At 35.2% G+C, this 21,282-nt stretch overlaps 1 protein-coding gene and 1 long non-coding RNA gene across 4 annotated transcripts in view; one reads left to right on the forward strand and one right to left on the reverse strand.

Moving 5' to 3' along the window:
- Positions 1-10,927, forward strand: part of LOC127521319 (uncharacterized) — a 17,183-nt gene extending 6,256 nt beyond the window's left edge. The window contains exons 2-3 of the long non-coding RNA XR_007932329.1: positions 10,313-10,474; positions 10,558-10,927. This is a non-coding gene — a long non-coding RNA (uncharacterized LOC127521319). The remainder of the gene's footprint in view (positions 1-10,312; positions 10,475-10,557) is intronic.
- The window catches only part of LOC127521091 (neural cell adhesion molecule 2-like), a 253,209-nt gene that overhangs the window by 62,036 nt on the left and 169,891 nt on the right, over positions 1-21,282 (reverse strand). The window lies entirely within an intron of this gene.

The following is a 21,282-nucleotide window of genomic DNA, read 5'->3' on the forward strand; positions in this document are numbered from 1 at the left end:
TTCATTTTCTGGACATTCTTTCTCATAACAAAAGCAACGACTTCTACACATAATTTTAATACCATTTTGCACTATGTTGATATATGATGTTATAAAATCATGCCAGAATAAAAAAATATATACGTTTATTACATTTTTAGATATTTTAATCACAAACGAAATGTCTGTATTGGCCTTTGGACGCTTAAACTGAATGACCTTTTGACACTTCAAAATCTATAAAATACCTTTTTATGTAGCAAAATATTATTAAAACCTTTTGGATTCAATAAAAGAGATCCAGTTGTACTATTTTACATACTTTGGATGTCATATCTTTGTTTTTTTATTATTATTAAGGCACTTAAAAAAATTGCCCATCATGTCACTGACCCATAATATATTATAATACTTATGCTACACCCTTAGAAAATATAATGCATTAAAGCACATGACAAACAACCCATTTCAGATGTAACAAGGAATCTGCAAATATTATAATGGATTTTAACTTTGGTTGCAATTATTTATAAAAATATATAATGCATTATAACAAACATTACACTCAAAAAAATCCTGGGTTAAAAAACAACCCAAGTTTGGTTGAAAATGGACAAACCCAGCGGTTGGGTTAAATGTTTGCACAATCTGCTGGGTAGTTTTATTTAACTCAACTATTGTTTAAAAATTACTGTATTGCTTGCTTAAAATGAACCCAAAATATGTTGGAAATGAACATTTATTAATAAGTTTAATGAATAATAATTAAACAAACATTTATTAAATTAAATTAATAAATGTTCACCTTTTGATTATTATTGTTTCCTCTAGTAATTATGTGTCTGACTTTTAATTTCGGGTTCATTTTAAGCCAGACATATAGTAATTTTTAAACAATATGTAAGTTAAATAAAACTACCCAGCAGGTTGGTTAAACATTTAACCCAATCGCTGAGTTTGTCTATTTTCAACTTTGAAAAATCATTGCTAACAGTGTGATCTGAGCTGCTTTATATTCGTTTTACAGCTCTATACTTTTTACCAGTGATTCATTTCTGCTATTTTTACTCCTAATGATCTTTACAAACATCTGAGACAAACATCTTCATATTTAAATGAAACATGACTTCTGTCTCCTGAGCTACGAAAGAATTTTTGGATGAACAGAATGTGAATAAACCAACTTTAATCTTTCAGATTTTGCTTTACAGTTGCTATTCAGATCTTGCGAATCAACCCAGCAGGAGTCTGCACTGCAAAACATGATGTTCTTGCTCCGTATTTCTGTCTTGCTTTCCAGCACAAATATCTAAACATTCTTATATCAAAATGCGTTTACTTGAAGCAAAATGACTGAAGATATATTGGACCATCTGCCAATGGGGATAGAAAAAACTAAACCTGTTTTCCCTTTAAATGAAGAGTATTTTTCTGACCACATTGGCAGATATTTGTTGTTTTAAGCACAAATTTGCTTAACTATGATGGAATTTTTCAGTCATTTTGCTTCTCCAGTAAATGTATCTTGATTTGGGAATGTTTAGATATTTGTGCTGGAAAACAAGACAAAAATACTGTGGAAGAACATCATTTTTTTTCCAGGTCATCAATATGACAGAAAGCAGCCTATAGATGGCAGTAAGGCGACGGCAGCGAGGTTCCTCGGCGGTCGCTGTGTAAATCTTTAACACGTCAAGCGCGCTGCTGATTTATTCCTCTCAGGGATGCGGGAGGAGAGGAACCAGCCTGTCCTTTCATTGTTGGCCTGTTGTCGTTTTTCGCGCTCCAACCGCACCTCGTCTCCTTAGGCTCTGCTAACCGCTGGCACGTCTGGCGAGGACGTCTAATTTGGGAAGCCACGGGCTGATTAATGACCAAAGCGCAGCCCTGAACTTCGCAATTAGAGACTACGGCTGGCAAAGGACTGAGTTTGATGGCTGCCACCTGAGGTGGAAAGGAAATGTCACTAGAGCCATAAGAGGCCAATGTGTGTGTGTGCACGCTCATTTTGCATTTTAAAGCCTGAAAATTAAAATTCTGTCATCATTTATTCACTCTAAACCTGTATGATTTCTTCTCTGGAGCGCAAACAAATGACAGAATTTGTAAACTTCGAGTATTTGGTGTATAACTGAAGACTAGAAGTCAATTAATGATCCAGATGCTGTTCGGAGACAATAAAAAAACAACATGAAGCTTGTTTGTTGGACTAATCGGATTAGTGCGTTCATTCATAGACGGCCGTTTGGCAGGTGTGAAAATTAATCTGAAATTGTGCCCACACAAAATAATAAAACACAAACCTGTGCGAGTAATTAAACTCCAGAAGAGTTACAGCAACATAATGCACATAAACATCACTTCTAACAAGCTCAAGTCAGCTTAGCAGAACAAATTTCACAAATAAATTAGTATTTACGGTTTGTTACTCATTTAGGCGAGCGTCACAGAACACTCAGCTCGATTTTCAGTGGGAAAAATATTATTCTTACATTATACCAGAATTTTTAGATGTTTTTGAAACGGATGCTCATCAAAACTGCATTTATTTGATAAAAAAAAATTCAGTAAAATTGTGAAATATTATTCTAATTTAAAATAGCTGTTTTCTGTGTGAATATATTTTAAAATGTAATTTATTCCTGTGATCAAAGCTGAATTTTCAGCATCATTACTCCAGTCTTCAGTGTCACATGATCCTTCAGAAATCATTCTAATATGCTGATTTGCAGCTCAAGAAACATTCCTGGTTATTCCATAAGACTGACTAATCCTTTCCAAGTTATTATTTAGTTACTATAACATGTATAACCTTCACTAAGTCATTAGCATTCAGAACTTCACCTTATATTAACTGTAATTAAGCACATAGACGGGACTCGCCGTGAGGCAAACGACACTCGCGCTGTAATTGACTGTGATTTGACAGAGAAATCTACGGGCCGCGTGAGTCTCCCTGAGCCAGAGCGCCACAGAGGCATGCTACAGGAGTGGCAGTGCATGCTGGGATGCCTTTCAGAACAGAACGGGGGGGTTTGTGTGACACAGACACATGCTGAGACGCCCTCAGGCGTAAATACGGCTGCTGCTGCTCGGCTCCAGAGAAGAAGGTTTGTGTCAGCGTTCCTTTTCATGTTTCTGTGAGCACGTCGATGTTTAAATGCACTCTAAAGTCCCACACGTACCTGCAGTTTTACCCCGTTTACCGCGTTACGCTTGGCTGAAGCGACGCTGCTCCTCCCTGAACACTCAGAGGTCATGTATCTGAGAGGCCTGAGTAAATACTGTACAGAAATATGAGTATGACACAGTATATTTGGGAATCGTAAGCGTTTCTGGTTCTGATCCACAATTCTGCTTCATAAAAATTCCTATAAAGCTTCTTGTGAAGTCGAGATGAAAATAACAACTTGCAATTTAGTCAGTAAAGAACCAATTGAGTTAGTGAGTCATTAGATTTTCGAGACTGATTCATTAAAATAATTGTTGGTGAATCAGTCAAGAAAGATAATAAAATAGAAAGGTCGCCAGAGTATGTTAGTACGGACATGATTCAGACATTCAAGCACTTAAATGAACATATTTATATGAGCAATATCACACTCTTAGCTGTGCGATATGGCTGTATATCAGCATGGCTGTGATTTGGCCGTAGGTAATCACAGTGTGCTGATATACAGCCATATTGAACGGCTACGAGTGTGATATTGTGTTTATACAACAGTTCGACGACACGAGTGTGTAAATAAATAAGAAATAACAACGGAGTGTCTTTAAAAACCCTCTTTTGTGAGGAACTACTTCCTTCCGCCACAGATTCAAATCTCAAGTTGACAGTTTATCAGTTGAGCCCAAGATACGTTACTAATTCTAAAACGTCATTTTAGAACTAGTAACGAATGAACGTTGAGTGTTATGAGAGAGAGATTTCGCCTGAGAGAGTGTATTACCTGCATTTGGCTGATATTCTTCAGAACAATCTTATATTCATAATTACAAAATCAGTTTGAATGTCCGCTGAGGAAAGCGATATCTTTGTCCTTTTAACATTTAAGAGGATTTCCCATGACAGTGCTAGTCAATGCATTTGTCAGTTGCGTCTTGTAAGATGTTGTTTAAAGTAAAAACAATGTCCTTGTTTCCTTGTTTCAGTCCATTTCAATATAAAAGTCTTTGCAACTGACTGGCTTACTCATCTGATGGCGTACTAATGTAACTTTCACTGAAGTCAAAATCACTCATTTTCAATAACAAAAAATACAGCATGGTATTTATATAAAATATCATTTATTGAACAATAATATTTAAATTAACAACAATAGCCATTATAACAGTATAAGAAGTAAAATAGGAAATAAACAAGCAAACGTACAAAAGCAGCGCTCTAGTTAGTACAGGATTTACTTTCAATGTAAAAATAAAGTTATTAAACTTAATATAGCCATTAAGCCAAATCTATTAGCTCTGGAACAAGTAATATATTAATAAGACCAAGGATTGCCATTTGATATACCCAAAACGAATCATATCTCATGTTTAAACACTATCTACATAAGAGCCAGCAGCAAATTCCCGAAGGACTGGCCGAGATGAAGCTGTTCTCTGCGGGTACACGAGCACTGAACGGCCGCTGAAGGCCTGGAGCTCACATCTCCGACAGCGTCTAAACAAATTTTCAAATAGGCTCTATGTTTACATATAAATTGCACATTTGAGGTCTAAACAACTACATTCTCGCCTAAAAAACTCCTAAAACTGCATTCCGTGATAAAATAACAGTAGTATCTATAAAAATATGGTGGGTTTGCTCATCCGCCATGACACTCGCTGTGAGAATGCTGACAGTGGAGTGATTGAAACGGTGAAACGGTTCCCGTGGAGATACTGATAGAATATCGCATGGCTGAAAAGACCTCTCAGCCAATCAGATTCAAGAACCAGAACGAACTGTTGTATAAAATACAATACATGATATAAATATAATTTAGTTTTTATATGAAATACATGCAGTTAATTTTAGTATAAAGTATAAACATAAAACATTATATAAAAAAATAAAAAGTTTTATATACTACTAGAGTGTTTATATTTCAAATTATCTTTTCAATTTTTTGTGCTTTTTTCATTTTATTAGTTTTTTTTATTTCTATATCAGTTTAATTAGTTTTTATTTCAGTTTTAATACTTTTACTACTTCAACTTTATAAATTACTTTTATATTTTTTTATTTTAAATATCTATTTCAGTTAGTTGCAAAAGCAACATTTCTAATTTTTGTTCACGTTTATGTTTTCCATTCAGCTTTATTTCAGTTACCGATGGTTTTGATTTTAGTTAACAATAACAAAACTGGTAAAATGCATTAAACCAAAATGTCATGAAAATGATTCAGTTATCATCTCTTTCCTTTAATACAATTAATCGACTGTATTTCATATAAAACACACATTTCTGCAGAAAACGACCCGTGACGTGAGTTTCACACCAAGGTAAAGAACAGGATCCAGGTGCAGATCGTGAGTCAGATCAGCAGTCAGGAGCATCTCCCAGAATGCACTGCTTCCTGACAGCATCTCCTGCGCTTTGAGCTGCTCAGCTTTCATTTCAGCGAGATGTTCTACAGCCGAGGCGTCTGATTCCACGTCAGCTCAAACACCCACCGGTGAGAGAGCTGAACTTCTGCAGCTGAAGTCCCGGAGGATCGACTCCAGTGAACAAACTCCACAGAACAAGCGATCCATCACCAGGAGTAATAGTGGCATGTGTCTGAACACGGCTGAGGGCGTTTAGCTCGAATATTGAAGCATGTTTACCGCACAAATGTCATTTGTTTACGCCGGCGGTGACGTCTGACTGATGACGGACATACGCTTCACACAACCAGGACAATTACTATTTAGACCTCATGACTAAATATAAGAATAACAAACATTATTCATTCATATTCACTTTACAATAAGGTTACAATAAACCTTCAATGCAATTAAAGTCACTTTTGCATAAAAGCATCAGCCAAACACATCAATATAAAAATGTAAATGAGTCCACAGACTCTCTGCTGAGAATTTACTGCGGTAAAACTCTCATGATCCAGACAGTAAAGAGCTAATATTACATTTCTGCTATAAAGTCATCATGCTGAAATGGACTTTATGGGTCGTAACGCTGGTTCTGCTTAGTCGTCGCTTTTAGAAAAAAGTGCAAGTGACAAATAAAACACATAAAACTATATTATCTCAACATGCTAATCATACTAAGATGTGTGCACTTAATAAACTTCATACTGTAATAATAATAGACGGGGTTGTGATATATTTCCAGGTGTTCTTCTCGTCTCGTTGGGTTAATTAAGCGAGCCGTATGTTTCTCAGCGTGACAGTGTTCGGCCCTTTAGGTGCTTGAGTCTCAGTGTGAGGTCAAGATCTAAAAATACAGACAGACTACTGAGTGCACTTCATATTCACACTCAGACACCACAGGTCTTAGTGGAAGTCAATGGAGAAGATGGCTAAAGTGAAGTGAAACTATTTCAGTCTTTCTACTTCAAAACTATAAGTTTAATTCTAGCACTTGCCATTTCTTTGTAATTATTTGTGAAATTTACTAGCAATTTCTGAGCAGAAATTGTTTTAAAGTAAATCCTGCACCATTTATTTTCCAGTACATCAATGTAATAAATCAGCTGCATTAGTTATAATCTTTAACATGTTTACTGTTACATTTTCATTTTGTAAAAAAAAGAAAAAAAAGAAGCTTTATGGACCTTATAAATACTGTTTTGCAAAGGAAGTCACAATGGCATTTGAAAATGGAGGAAATTTGGAAATAGCATTTGGAAATGGCGTTTTGGAAATGGCGTTTTGGAAATGGAGGAAATTTGGAAATAGCGTTTGGAAATGGAGGAAATTTGGAAATGGCATTTGGAAATGGAAGAATTTTGGAAATGTCGTTTGAAGATGGAGGGAATTTGGAAATGGAGGAAATTTGGGAATGGTGTTTGGAAATGGAGGAAATTTGGAAATGGCATTTGGAAATGGAGGAAATTTTTGGAAATGGCGTTTGGAAATAGAGGAAATTTGGAAATAGCATTTGGAAATGGAGGAAATTTGGAAATAGCATTTGGAAATGGCGTTTTGGAAATGGAGGAAATTTGGAAATGGAAGAATTTTGGAAATGTCGTTTGAAGATGGAGGGAATTTGGAAATGGAGGAAATTTGGGAATGGCGTTTGGAAATGGAGGAAATTTTTGGAAATGGTGTTTGGAAATAGAGGAAATTTGGAAATAGCATTTGGAAATGGAATTTGGAAATGGAGGAAATTTGGAAATGGCGTTTGGAATAAATAACACCGTTAAATAGGGAAAAAATTGTAACTAATCAATTTCATCAAACTTTCCCCAGTTGATTAATCACAGTACATTAAGACAATTATTTTGTATTACAAGTTTTCTGAAATGTTATGTTTAAATATGCAAATGAGGCATTATATAATTAAACATGCGCTAATTTGCATATGTTTTTTTCCAGAACAGAAATCTGAACATTGGATAAAGTCAGGTTCAAAACTCATGTTTGATTTTGGTGACATATTAGAGTAAAAGGTTTCTTTTTATCACTCCATAAATCAGAAAATACTGTCAACAGACAGGGAAAAAGTACATTTGCACCATGTTTTTAGGGATAAAATGCTTAATAAACCAGGCGAATGAAACCTTCAGAATAGAGATATGAATAAACAGTAAAGTTTGGTGTGTGTAAAGATGCTGACTCAAACTCACAGGCTTTAAAAATATGGCTTGAGATTGAAACATACAGTAAAAATAAATAAAATAAACAATAAAATAAACACTTGAATGTGCATTTTGGACAGTGCAGAACAAACATTCATCTGCTTTGTGTGGCGTTGAACATGAAAAGTGTTGCATCTGTTCTCTTCATAAATAAATAAATGCATAATCTAGCCTAAATATGCTCATCCTCTAAGTTCATGATTAAAAATGAAAATTTGAATGAAAATAAAAGCTATTAAATGTCTTATTATCACTAAAATATGAACATTTAAATGACGGGTAATAATAGATAATGACGGCCCTGTTCGTCATGTTATGAAAGTGTCACTAAACAGATTTTTATGTAAAGTTCTCATCAGCAGGTGTCAATATTTTAAAGACGTGCATCATGGTCCTGATGTCCTTCACCACCTGTGGTTTCCTCTAAAGAGCTTTACATAAAAACGTAACTAAGAATACTTTCATCATTTTACCAACTCGCAGTCATTTCACAGTTAACAGGCTGTTAGTAAAGATCCAAACTGTTATTGTGATCCGCCGGGGGAAACTGGCTTTCACACACGCCGGACCCCCACAGCGAGAAGGACTGTTTCCACACCAGCCCATCTCAAGAACTTGCTCTTTCAGCCCAAAACACAAGCGCCGGTGTCCGCCCGAGGGTCCGCGCCCGCTGTGAGGATGGCAGCTAGAAGACACGGCTCTACAAACCCCCGCTGACACGCTCACTAGTGCTGTCGACACCACCGACACTGAATATTCAACCACTAAAACACCTCAACACAATGCAGCAAGTGGACACAGGAATAAAGGGAAATCTCAGCATCCATCCTCTTTCTGTTCTCATGTTGAACCAAGAACATGAAGTGATTTGGTTTTTGCTAGAAAGGCCACAGACAAACAGATCTGCTGCTGATAATAAAAATGAGAGCAAGCTTTATTGCATCAGGAAACTATATTACACACCAAAGCTGCTCTCAGACTCGCCGTCCTCATAACAAATAATGAACACAGGAGCTTTCAGGAGCATCAGGACAAATCAAGAGCGCATCTATCAGCCGCTGAGAGTCATGTGGGGTGAATCCTGAAACCCGATCAGAACATGACCGGGTCATATTTCACTAGAAAATCATAATGTGGAAATAATATGTGCATAAAGAAAATAAAGCAAAACATGGAAGGACCTAAAAAGGCAAACAACCTTAATGGTCCTTCAGACTATTTTAGCTTAATTTTCTTTATGTTACAGTATATATGTTACAATAAGTTACAATATAAAAAATTATAAAAACTATATTAAAAAAAATAAAAACTGTATATTTTGTTGTTTACATTCAGTTAGAATATAATAGTAACACTAATAAATCCAAAACAAAATATTTTGAATTATTTAATTTTTTAATTTACATTGAAAATATAAAAATAAAGGGATATATATATATATTTATATTTTCAATGCAAATTAAAAAAATAAATAATTCAAAATATTTTATATATATAAAGGCATTTTAAAGATTTTAAAGTGTCAAAAGGTCATTCGGTTTAACCGTCCAAAGGCCAATACAGCCATTTCATTTGTGATTAAAATATCTTAAAATGTAATAAATGTATATATTTTTTATTCTGGCATGATTTTATAACATCATATCTCAACATAGTGCAAAATGGTATTAAAATTATGTGCAGAAGTCGTTGCTTTGTTATGAGAAAGAAAGTCCAGAAAAATAAATTTCATTGATGTCATTCGGAGTAACCAATATAAAGGGACCATTTTGGATCAAGTCATGCGGTCAATGTCATGTGACAGGATGTGACATCATTCAGACACCTGGAAAGGACCACATGGTCATGAAGCAAAGTAACTAACTCTCTTTTAACTATTTGAAAAATTCATGTTTTCACTTGCTCATACGCATGACCCGAAACATCAGGTCATTCGGTACAACCGCTATAAAACATGGAAAATGTGGTAATATTTTAAAAACTTGTACTGAATATAAAATGTTTGATTGTCCTTTTGCTAGCTAGCTAGATATCAGCTTGTTAGCATTGTTTGAAAATATCGTCATTCGGTATAACCAAAAGTGTCATTTGGTAAAACCGAAATTTTGGTTAAAACGAAGGGCTTTTTTGGTGACAAATTTTGTCCATCTTGCAAAAAATGACAAAAGCAGTGTCAATTGATTATAAAAACCACAATCTCATTATTAACACTTAATAAAACTTGCATGAATGAGAAAGTGCAGGACGTGGTTGATGTTAAAAGAATTATTAAGCACAATAGGCTTTACAGTTGGGAAAAAACATCTGATGTGTAACATTATATTAGATTCATACATGAACTATAAATACTAAAAAAAAGGAAAAAAAAACAAAAACAAAACAAAACCCTACAAAAATGTACCACAGTACCACCGTGATTTTTGGACATTTATCATGGCAGTACCATGGTATATTCTGAAGTATCTTGTATCACTATTCATGTCTCTGAAGGCCCGTGTGATGCTATTTAAATCTGTTTGTCTTTCCGTCTGTTTGATTCCTCAGGTCATTTTCAATCTGGTATCGATGTGGCACAGCGTCTGCACCAACGAGACAACAAACACGTGAGATCATGCATCTATTTTTCAATTATTCATCCGAGCGCTGTTCCAGGAACAGTTCATCTGATCCAGATCAGCAGATATTGTTAGGATGTCTGAGTTAAAGGTCAGTCCCTCTCTCCCTCCCGTTATCTCTGTGTCCCGTCTGCACGTCATTTCCACTTTATTCCTCTCCTATTTCGCTGACAGCACAACAACATCTCACAAAATCTGCCCTGAAAGCCTTTGAGATGGTTCTGTCTGGAGCTGAAGATGCATAGGAGGGACTGCAGATGGGATTCAGTCTTACAGATGGGCAGAATGAATCTGAATCCCAAATGAAGATGTTCCTCTGAAGCGGCTCTAAAAGATCTCAGAGAAACACTTTCATACTAATGCTCACGGGATAATAACAGGGTTCCACATCACTTGAAACATACTTTAAGAAAAAACATAAACACAAGCCCCATTTCATATGTTGTTGTGCTGAAATGTGCAAGAACACAACTTATAGTGCAACACAATTCTCAGTGTTGCCACAAGGGGCACTATAGCCATCCTTAACACAAACTGTTTTTAAATGAGAGCATTTAAATATATAGTCATTTTGGTTATTTGTCAGTTTCCAAATAAAAGGATATCAAACAAGATGAAGTCTCTTTCATTTGTAAAGCATTTAATTATCTATCTCATTCTTTAATAGGATTTTTGCTATTGAAAACAACTATATTGTGATATACAGTTGAGGTCACATACAGCTGTTGAAGATTATATACAACTGTATATGGGCCATGCATGTATGCAAATTGTATAATATCCAAGGTACACATTTCTAGTAATTGTGCAGTTAATTCTCATATTGTATTTTCAGAAAGTTTTGGAATATTTTTCCTCTCCCCAGATTTGTCACTACTGAAACACAATAGTAAATAATTTAATAAGTTACATTGACCTATTAAGATTTTGTTTACATCTACCTTGTAAATATATTTTTTTGCTATTTTTAAAAAAGTTTTCACAGGTAAATCAATAACAATTACAATTTCAACAATATTTCAAGTGTAATTTATGAGATTTGTTGCATTTTGAATCCAGTCTTTCTTTGTAAAAGGCATAAAGTTTATCATACTGATTTTAAAGTGAAGGATTCATTAGTCTGAATATACATTGATCCAAACACTATAATAACATCTTAGTTGATCATTCAATATACTTTATTTTTGACAAAACATCCCATGTTTTGGTCGTGACTGCACAGTTTTGGTAGTGACAGTAATGTGTTGGTAGTGACCACATCACATTACACAATTTTAACTCACATACTAACACTAATGATTTGCATAATAAAACATACTAAAAATTCGAATGAATTAAATAACTGTACTAAAATTTAGTTTATTTCCCCCAAATAAATGATTATGTGTTCCCTTTTGTCGCTACAAAAACAATGATGTCACTACCGCAATAGTCACGACCGAAACATGCGGTGACAATTTTAGATACTTTTGAGCCTTGCTCAAAGATGCTAATCAGCACATGGTTAGCTAGCACAGTTCTGAACAGTTGTAAACACATAAAAACTTAATTTTAATCGAATAACCCCCAAAAAACAATGTTGTTGTTTCGGTTGTGACTGTTTCGGTAGTGACAATTTTAGATACTCTTGAGCCTAGCTCAAAGATGCTAATTAGCACATGGTTAGCTAGCACAGTTCTGAACAGTTGTACACACATAAAAACAAAATTTTATGGAATAACCCTAAAAAACAGTGATGTCACAACCGAAACTTCACCACATGTTTCGGTAATTACAATTTTAGATACCTTTGAGTCTAGCTCAAAGATGCTAATCAGCACATGGTTAGCTAGCACAGTTCTAAACTGTTGTACACATAAAAACTAAATTTTATGGAATAACACCCAAAAAAAGTTTGCTTAATTGCAGAAAAAAGTGTTCAGTAGCGACGTTCCTTAAAGTTACACACAGATTTTCTTTAAGTGTGTTAAAATCAGTCTCAGCCAATGGACTCAAACATACACTGTTTCGGTAGTGACATGAAAATACGGGACACATTTTTTTTTTTTACATAAAGTTTCATGATTTAAAAATAAAATCTTTTTTTTTTTTTTACTTCACTTAAAAAATTGAAAAAAATTGAAAAAATTATTTCAATATCATTTTCACAAGTTGAAATTTAGGGGTTATGGTTCGGGACAGACACCTCCCAACTGAAAGTACCCAATAAATGATGATTTTATATATATTAAGCTCATTGATATTTTAAATATTATTGTGGGATTCAATAGATAATAGAAGGATCTTAGTAAACATCTAAAATTTGAATACATAAATGCTTCTTAAATGTGTTTTTTCAATTCTGTAGAATGCCCCATATAATAACTGAGATATAAAATTTGTCTTGAGTTTGGTGGCTGTAAACACATGATCTGTGGATGATTTGTGTCTCTAGACTCAGTGACTGATTCTTCGTCCTGTAATCGTCTGTTAGCGCGGCCAATGACATCGGCTTACAAATAATTAGATGCTGCTGTGCCGCTTCCAATCAAACAGAGAAATAATTACGGGCCTTTATATCTGTTCCTGTAACTGAAGTCTTTTGTTTCAGGATGCCTCGTGTAAACGGATATTACATGACATTGCTAAACATTAAAGAGATCATATTTTTGATTTAAAAAATCCCTGTATAAACCAGTCCAGTTAAACCGTAGACTATGGCTGCTTTGATGTTTATTAGACGCACATCCACAATTCTCATCTGTTGCTCGATCTCCACACACATTCACACAAACCTACAGAAGCTTCTTTGTTAGTTGAATCTCATGACTATTGATCTGAATGAAATAGATGTGAACACTGCCCTGCTGCTTCATTGTAAGTGACCGTTCCTTCCTGAAATCAATATTCTCCCGGTGGATGTAAAGTGCTCTACAACCCTTAACGGCCTCAGAAGCTCCCTATAAAGCCTTCAGCTGAACACTACATGAGGAGGATCGAGTGAAGAGCCCATTTCTATCATATCCAACTGACCGAACCGCCCCTAAACACGTCTTTCCTCATTATCTTCAACATGACACGACTAACGGTTGGACGGGGCATCAGAACGTCATCTATCTCCACTCTTATTGATGAGGTTTAAATCGCTCTTCTTCTCCAGTGCAGTGATGCACAATGAAGACAACCCAAGATTTCTCTGTCTGAGGGTCAGTCAGCATTCATTTGTACACGCTTGAATGATCTGAGCTGCAAGAAAACAACATCTATCGTTTATATGCACACAGATAATTGGATCGATGGCTCAATCGGACCGAAAAGCCTTCATGTTTTCGGATTGAAAGAGGTTGTGTAGACATGAAATTTTCATTCGGGAAAATAGATTACTGGAGTATATTTTACAAGACAATACTCTTTTAGTCTTTCTACTTCAAAATTTCACATTTCATTCAATGTTACTTGCCATTTCTTTGTAAATAATTGTGAAATATACTAGCAATTTCCAAGTGAAAATGGTTTCTAAATATTTAGGTTGCTCTCCGATGTTCAAGAATCAACTTTTTCCTCAGAAGTTTCTCCTAAAATTCCTTTGGAGACATAAAAAGAGACAAATGAGTCAATAGTTGCTGTCAGAAGCTAAGGAAGGTTTGGCTTGAATGGGAGAGTGAATGTGGAAATCAGCTCTGATTATTCAATGAGAAACGTTCTCTCAAACATTTAAATTCACAATTTGGTATCTGTGCAAATCTGAATCCAATCTCAGATGTTTCTGAGATCTGAAACTCTAGATGAGACACATATAAGATTACTGAGGTCTTTTTCTTAGGAGGAACATCAGAGAAGCAGGAAACTTCAGCAAAAGTCTCCATTTGATCTCACTGCGGTCTAGGAGAAACAATTAAGATATTAACTCCAAATTGAGATCAATTTGGTATCTGAGCAAATCTGAACTCAATTTAAGATGCTGCAGAGATCTGAAACTCCACAAGAAATACATTTGTGATTACTGGGATCTTTTTATCAGGAACAACATCTGAAAAGCAAAAAAAGTCTCCATTCGATTTCACTGCTGTCTATGAGAAACCATTAAGATTCTCAAATTGTAAGCACTGCGTGGAAATTATTGACAAACTCCATCCTAACTCCATATTTATGACCCATAAACAGAGCACAGAAGAGCACGAGACACGCACATGGAGGCCGAGCTCCTGAGGAAATAAAACTTTTATATAATACGATAAGCATCAGTACAACTTCTGTACATGTTGAGTACAGTAGCAGACCTCCATGTTTGTCCTGAACTCTCCATGTGCTTCCCTCGGAGCATGAGCAGGTGCAGTAAGAGTCGATCAATATCCCGCGGAGGACAGAGGGGTTTCTATTGATCTACTGTAAATATCAAGCGTACTGTGTTTGGCTGAAGGGGGTTTTAAACTGTAGCACAGTATGTACAGTACGCTTGAGGGAGGCTGGAAAGTCATAAAATAAACCCAACAGGATCAAATCCCCGTCAATCACTGTAGATAAAAAAACCCCCCAAAAAACTGCAATAACAGATAAATAAATAATATATAAGTAATAATAATAGTAGTGGAAATAATAATACTAATACTAATAAATGACCTGCAGAGCGAACAGAGAGACGTGTAAACCATTTATTTCACTTCTGAATGAATCAGCCGTTTGAATGAATCAAATGAATGAATGACTTAATCATTTAGACATTTACTGCCACCTACTGGCAGTTTTAGTTTCTTATTTAGAGCCTAATTTTATTTAAAAATTAATGTCAAATTTCCATATTAATTTTAAAAAATTAAAGGTATAGTTCACACAAAAATGAAATTTCAGTCATCATTTACTCAACCTCATGGTCCAAAAGTTCATGTGTAATAATTTCTATGCTGAATCAAATAAAAGATTTCTTTCTGAAGCTACTTTTTGTAATGTCTATTTGATGCTTTACACAATAATGACTTCAAATTATCTTTTTGGGTTAATTTCTCAGCTAAATTTGATGTGCGATTAAATTGTGATTAATTAATCGCCATCATGTAATTAATTAGATTAAAAATTTTAATTGCTTGTCAGCCCTAATATTTATATTAGAGATGCACCGACATATCGGCCAATAATCAGTAACAGTGAATTTTCACACTATTGGCTATTGGCCGATAGTTTAAAAACATCCTGTCAATCAAAAGAGGGCGGGAAAATGCACTGAATTTGTGCTTTGTGTAAAGAAAATGCTAAAAAAACGGTTTGATGTTCAATATTAATAGTAATTATATGAATTAATAACATTCAGAAAGTTAAGAAATATTAATTTAATATTCAGAATTTAGTTAATGTGATGAAATGGAGAGAATAAAGTTTTTATTTGCATTTCTTTCAAAATATAATAATTCAAAATATTATGACTAATTATAATTAAATTATCATTAATTTAAAAGAAGGTATAAAAGGAAGAACCCCCAAACTATCGGTATCGATATTGGCAGATAAAGTATATACAAATATATTATTATTTTTAATAATTTATTAATAATTATTTTTCTAGTTGTCAGTGTTATATTTGTATCATTGATATATATATATATATATATATATATATATACATATATATACACACACACTGTATATACAATAAATATAGTTTTTGTTAATATTTTGAATTATATTTTACTTTTATATTTTCATTTTCATTTAAAAAAAGTTTCAGTTTTTTTTTGTTTGTTTTTTTTAAAAGTCTATATATATATATTTTTTTTTATTGAGTTTTTGTTTTTAGTTCTAGCTTATTTGAGTATTTTAGTATTTAGTAAATGAGAAACGTTGCCTTGCCAAGTAGTTGAAATTAAATAAGTTAAAGTTTTTTTAATATTTATATATATATATTTTTTTATAGCTTTAGTTTTAGTTTACTATAAAAACCCTGCTAGTTGTTGGGGTTTTGCTTAAGCCTTAAGTTCGGCTGCAGGTATGATGGTGTCAGTATGATCTTCACCTTTGAGAAGTTAAGTTGAGGTTATATCAGCAACTTACATTAGACTAGTAGTGATAAAGTTGGTTGTTACATAAACGGCATTTTGCTATTGGCACCTGACATAAAAACATATTCCTTCTACCGCTCCACAAGCGTAGCATGACCTTAAACAGTACCAATGGCATTTAATATGCAACAATTCAGGCATTTCTAACATTCATGCAGAGTGAGTTTCTGTCCAGCTTTGATTATACTGTGACAGATGCAGCACATTTGACAGATATCTGAAAGCGTCTTCTGCAGGTGTTTTCAGCTCGGCAGCAGCATCAGGACTGAAGATGCGCGTGTATTTAACACTGATAGCCGAACCTGAGGGGAAGACGCCTAAATTGGGTTTAGATTGCTTTAGAAGCCTTAAGCATGTGGGGTGAGTTGCCATGGAGACGAGAAAGTTGAAGGCAAAGGAGCCACTAATGAGCCTTAAAAAACGATCCACAAGCACACAGACTCACAAACACTCCGACTCCGTCTCTTACATAACAGCGAGAGGGTTTTTACACACTAATACTGAATATACTCCACTAAACTGTCAACATCATATCTAGGTCAAAAAAGAAAAATTATGTTTAGCATAAAATGTTGCTTTATATTTCAACTGACAACACCACCATGTTGGAGAAGTATTTCATTTAATGTGTGCCGGGCTTGATTTTGTCCGTGGGGAACTGATTAGATGGTTGTGGTTTGCTATTGGTGGATCTCATGTGATTGACAGGTTGCCCCGCCCTTTGAAAGTGAAGACAATTTCCATTGGAAAATCAATAATGAAGACACAATAATAATCCCAGTCACAGACGCATTACTGCTGTTGTACCAAACAGGAAGTTCCCAGCGGCACCAGCTGACAATCAGCATTAAATGAAAGGCCACATTAAACGAACGGAGTGCAATGCACATCCACAAAGTAGTAAACAGCATCAGCCAACTTAGAAACGCTGATGCTTCACTTGGCACCGTGTGCTGCTCGCTTCAGTTTGCTTTGGACGCTCTCAAAGGGCTCTTCACAAAGGGCTCTTATTGAAAGTGTCGGCAAGCGGCCAGCGGCCCAAAAGAGCGGCAACGTTTAACAAGGGACGTAAATAATAATAATGCACCATCCTATGACAGATGAGAACCCGTGTGGAATATCAATGCGGAAGGAGCTGGAAACCTGAACGGCATTTCAAAAGGATCCCGGCGATTTGCATCAGGATGAGAACCGCGAACGGCTCCGGGAATAATGTGGGATTTAGAGGAAAAGCCTCGTGCACCCAATGAGAAGCTGAACTCGTGTGAGAAACTCTCTGTTCCTCTTATGACAGTCCAATGTTTCTAATCTACAGCTCCTTAATGGCTTTAATCAAGACCTCATTAAACCAGGTGAGTTATTATTCAGGTAGCTGTTATAAACATGTCAACAGTTTAACTAAGATTCTCTTCAAACGTTTGCTCCATCATGAGAGAAACTGATCTGACAGAGAGAAAACTAACTGTGGAGGTTCTATATGGAACTCTAGGGTTCCTGATTCAATTTTAAAGAACGATTTATGCCAAAAAAGGTTCAGTGTGGTTCTAAATGGAACTCTAGGGTTCTTGATTCAATTTTAAAGATCCCTTTATGCCAAAAAAAAAGGTTCAATGTGGTTCTAAATGGAACTCTAGGGTTCTTGACTCAATTTTAAAGAACCCTTTATGCCAAAAAAAAAAAAAAAAGGTTCACTGTGGTTCTATGTAGAACTCTAGGGTTCCTGACTCAATTTTAAAGAACCCTTTATGCAAAAAAAAAAAAAAAAAAGGTTCAATGTGGTTCTATGTAGAACTCTAGGGTTCCTGACTCAATTTTAAAGAACACTTTATGCCAAAAAAAAAAAAAGGTTCAATGTGGTTCTATGTAGAACTCTAGGGTTCCTGACTCAATTTTAAAGAACACTTTATGCCAAAAAAAAAAAAGGTTCAATGTGGTTCTATGTAGAACTCTAGGGTTCCTGACTCAATTTTAAAGAACACTTTATGCCAAAAGGTTCAGTGTGGTTCTAAATGGAACTCTAGGGTTCCTGACTCAATTTTAAAGAACCCTTTATGCCCAAAAAAAAGGTTCAATGTGGTTCTAAATGGAACTCTAGGGTTCTTGACTCAATTTTAAAGAACTTTTTATGCCAAAAAAAAAAAAGGTTCAATGTGGTTCTATGTAGAACTCTAGGGTTCTTGACTCAATTTTAAAGAACCCTTTATGCCAAAAAAAAAAAAAAAGGTTCAGTGTGGTTCTAAATGGAACTCTAGGGTTCCTGACTCAATTTTAAAGAACCCTTTATGCCAAAAAAAAAGGTTCAGTGTGGTTCTAAATTGAACTCTAGGGTTCTTGACTCAATTTTAAAGAACCCTTTATGCCAAAAAAAAAAAAAAAAGGTTCACTGTGGTTCTATGTAGAACTCTAGGGTTCCTGACTCAATTTTAAAGAACCCTTTATGCAAAAAAAAAAAAAAAAAAGGTTCAATGTGGTTCTATGTAGAACTCTAGGGTTCCTGACTCAATTTTAAAGAACACTTTATGCCAAAAAAAAAAAAAGGTTCAATGTGGTTCTATGTAGAACTCTAGGGTTCCTGACTCAATTTTAAAGAACACTTTATGCCAAAAAAAAAAAAGGTTCAATGTGGTTCTATGTAGAACTCTAGGGTTCCTGACTCAATTTTAAAGAACACTTTATGCCAAAAGGTTCAGTGTGGTTCTAAATGGAACTCTAGGGTTCCTGACTCAATTTTAAAGAACCCTTTATGCCCAAAAAAAAGGTTCAATGTGGTTCTAAATGGAACTCTAGGGTTCTTGACTCAATTTTAAAGAACTTTTTATGCCAAAAAAAAAAAAAGGTTCAATGTGGTTCTATGTAGAACTCTAGGGTTCTTGACTCAATTTTAAAGAACCCTTTATGCCAAAAAAAAAAAAAAAAGGTTCAGTGTGGTTCTAAATGGAACTCTAGGGTTCCTGACTCAATTTTAAAGAACCCTTTATGCCAAAAAAAAAGGTTCAGTGTGGTTCTAAATTGAACTCTAGGGTTCTTGACTCAATTTTAAAGAACCCTTTATGCCAAAAAAAAAAAAAAAAAGGTTCAATGTGGTTCTATGTAGAACTCTAGGGTTCCTGACTCAATTTTATAAAACACTTTATGCCAAAAGGTCAGATGTGTTTTTTATGATGATATACTGTATTGCACTGCTTTATGAATCGCATTGAATAAAGTGCTGCAAGTATGATGTATTTTTGTAGGCCAAATCCCGAGTTGCATTTTAGCACTTCCAGTTCCATCCAGTGATGTCCAGCTCAACAATGAATCGTTCTTTTTAATGAACTGGTTGAACTACACTATATAAACCAGCATGTGACAGTATTTCAGCTGTGCAGACAGAAATGACCGCGTGCTTATGTATTTAGCAGCAGTTTAGCATTGACTAGCATGTCATATAAAGCTAATGAAAAGAGCTCCAGTGAAGCATGATATGAGACTCTTATAAATTCACAGTACTTGATGATGTTAAAACATTGTGAGCTAATAAAGATCTCATAAATACATCAGTCCCAAACTTATTATTCCAACTAGCATCATTTCTCTTGTCAAATACAGCTGTGTTTTGGATTTTTTAATTTTATTTTATTTTTGCATGGTTTCTAGGCTGTTTTAAGTGATTTCTAGGGCAAAACCTTTGTAGTACATATTAACTTTTGGCCAGAGAATAATAATGCAAGGTTTTGCCAATCAAGCGAGACGCTGCATCAAACCCAAGGAGAAGTACGATTGGACGGCGTGTGTCATTAGTTTGAATGAGCCGAGCTTCTGTATATGAGACACTTTTATGGACCTTCTGCTGGCTAATTTACTGCAGGAGGTTTGTTACCGGCTCTATTTCTGCACTTCATTAAACCACGCCGCATATGCTCCATCCGCATTCCAGGATTCGCTCCATATTACAGCAAATGGATTCTGGCATCTGGCGCCAAAATTTGTCACAACCAGAAAGACGTTCCGAAAATCACACCGAGAGATGCGAAGCTCGCTGGATGAGCGTACGAATGGAAAACGCTGCATGAGAAGCGATGCGTCCATTAAAGAGGTTCCTGCATCCCTGCACATAATAAAATGCTTTATTAAAAGCACACAGAGAAGAGGAGGAAATGATGAATGTATTCTTCTGTTTTCTAAGTTGAGTAATGTGACTCTATTGCCGATACACCTCTAGTGCAAGAACTGAATCTGAATAATAGAAGTGTCTCTGATGGAGAATGAAATTCACATTTCCTCACTGATGCTCTTTACACTGAATGAATGAATCTATCTATCTATCTATCTATCTATCTAATATGTATTTGTTTGTCTATCCATCTGTCAATCCGTCCATCCATCCATCTAATATCCATTTGTTTGTCTATCTGTCCGTCCATCCATCAATCAATCAATCAATCAATCAATCTAATATCCATTTGTTTGTCTATCCGTCTGTCAATCCGTCCATCCATCCATCTAATATCCATTTGTTTGTCTATCTGTCTGTCCGTCCATCCATCCATCCATCAATCAATCAATCAATCAATCAATCAATCAATCTAATATCCATTTGTTTGTCTATCCGTCTGTCTGTCAGTCCATCCATCCGTCCATCCATCCGTCCATTCATCCATCCATCCATCCATCTAATATCCGTTTGTTTGTCTATCTGTCCGTCCATCTATCTATCTATCTATCTATCTAATATCCATTTGTTTGTCTATCCGTCTGTCTGTCAGTCCATCCATCCGTCCATCCATCCATCCGTTTATCCATCCATCCATCTAATATCCGTCTGTCTGTCCATCCATGTATCTATCTATATATCTATCTATCTATCTATCTATCCAATATGTATTTGTTT

The sequence above is a fragment of the Ctenopharyngodon idella genome, chromosome 1 (genome assembly GCF_019924925.1).
Source record: "Ctenopharyngodon idella isolate HZGC_01 chromosome 1, HZGC01, whole genome shotgun sequence".
In the NCBI taxonomy this organism is placed as follows: domain Eukaryota; kingdom Metazoa; phylum Chordata; class Actinopteri; order Cypriniformes; family Xenocyprididae; genus Ctenopharyngodon; species Ctenopharyngodon idella.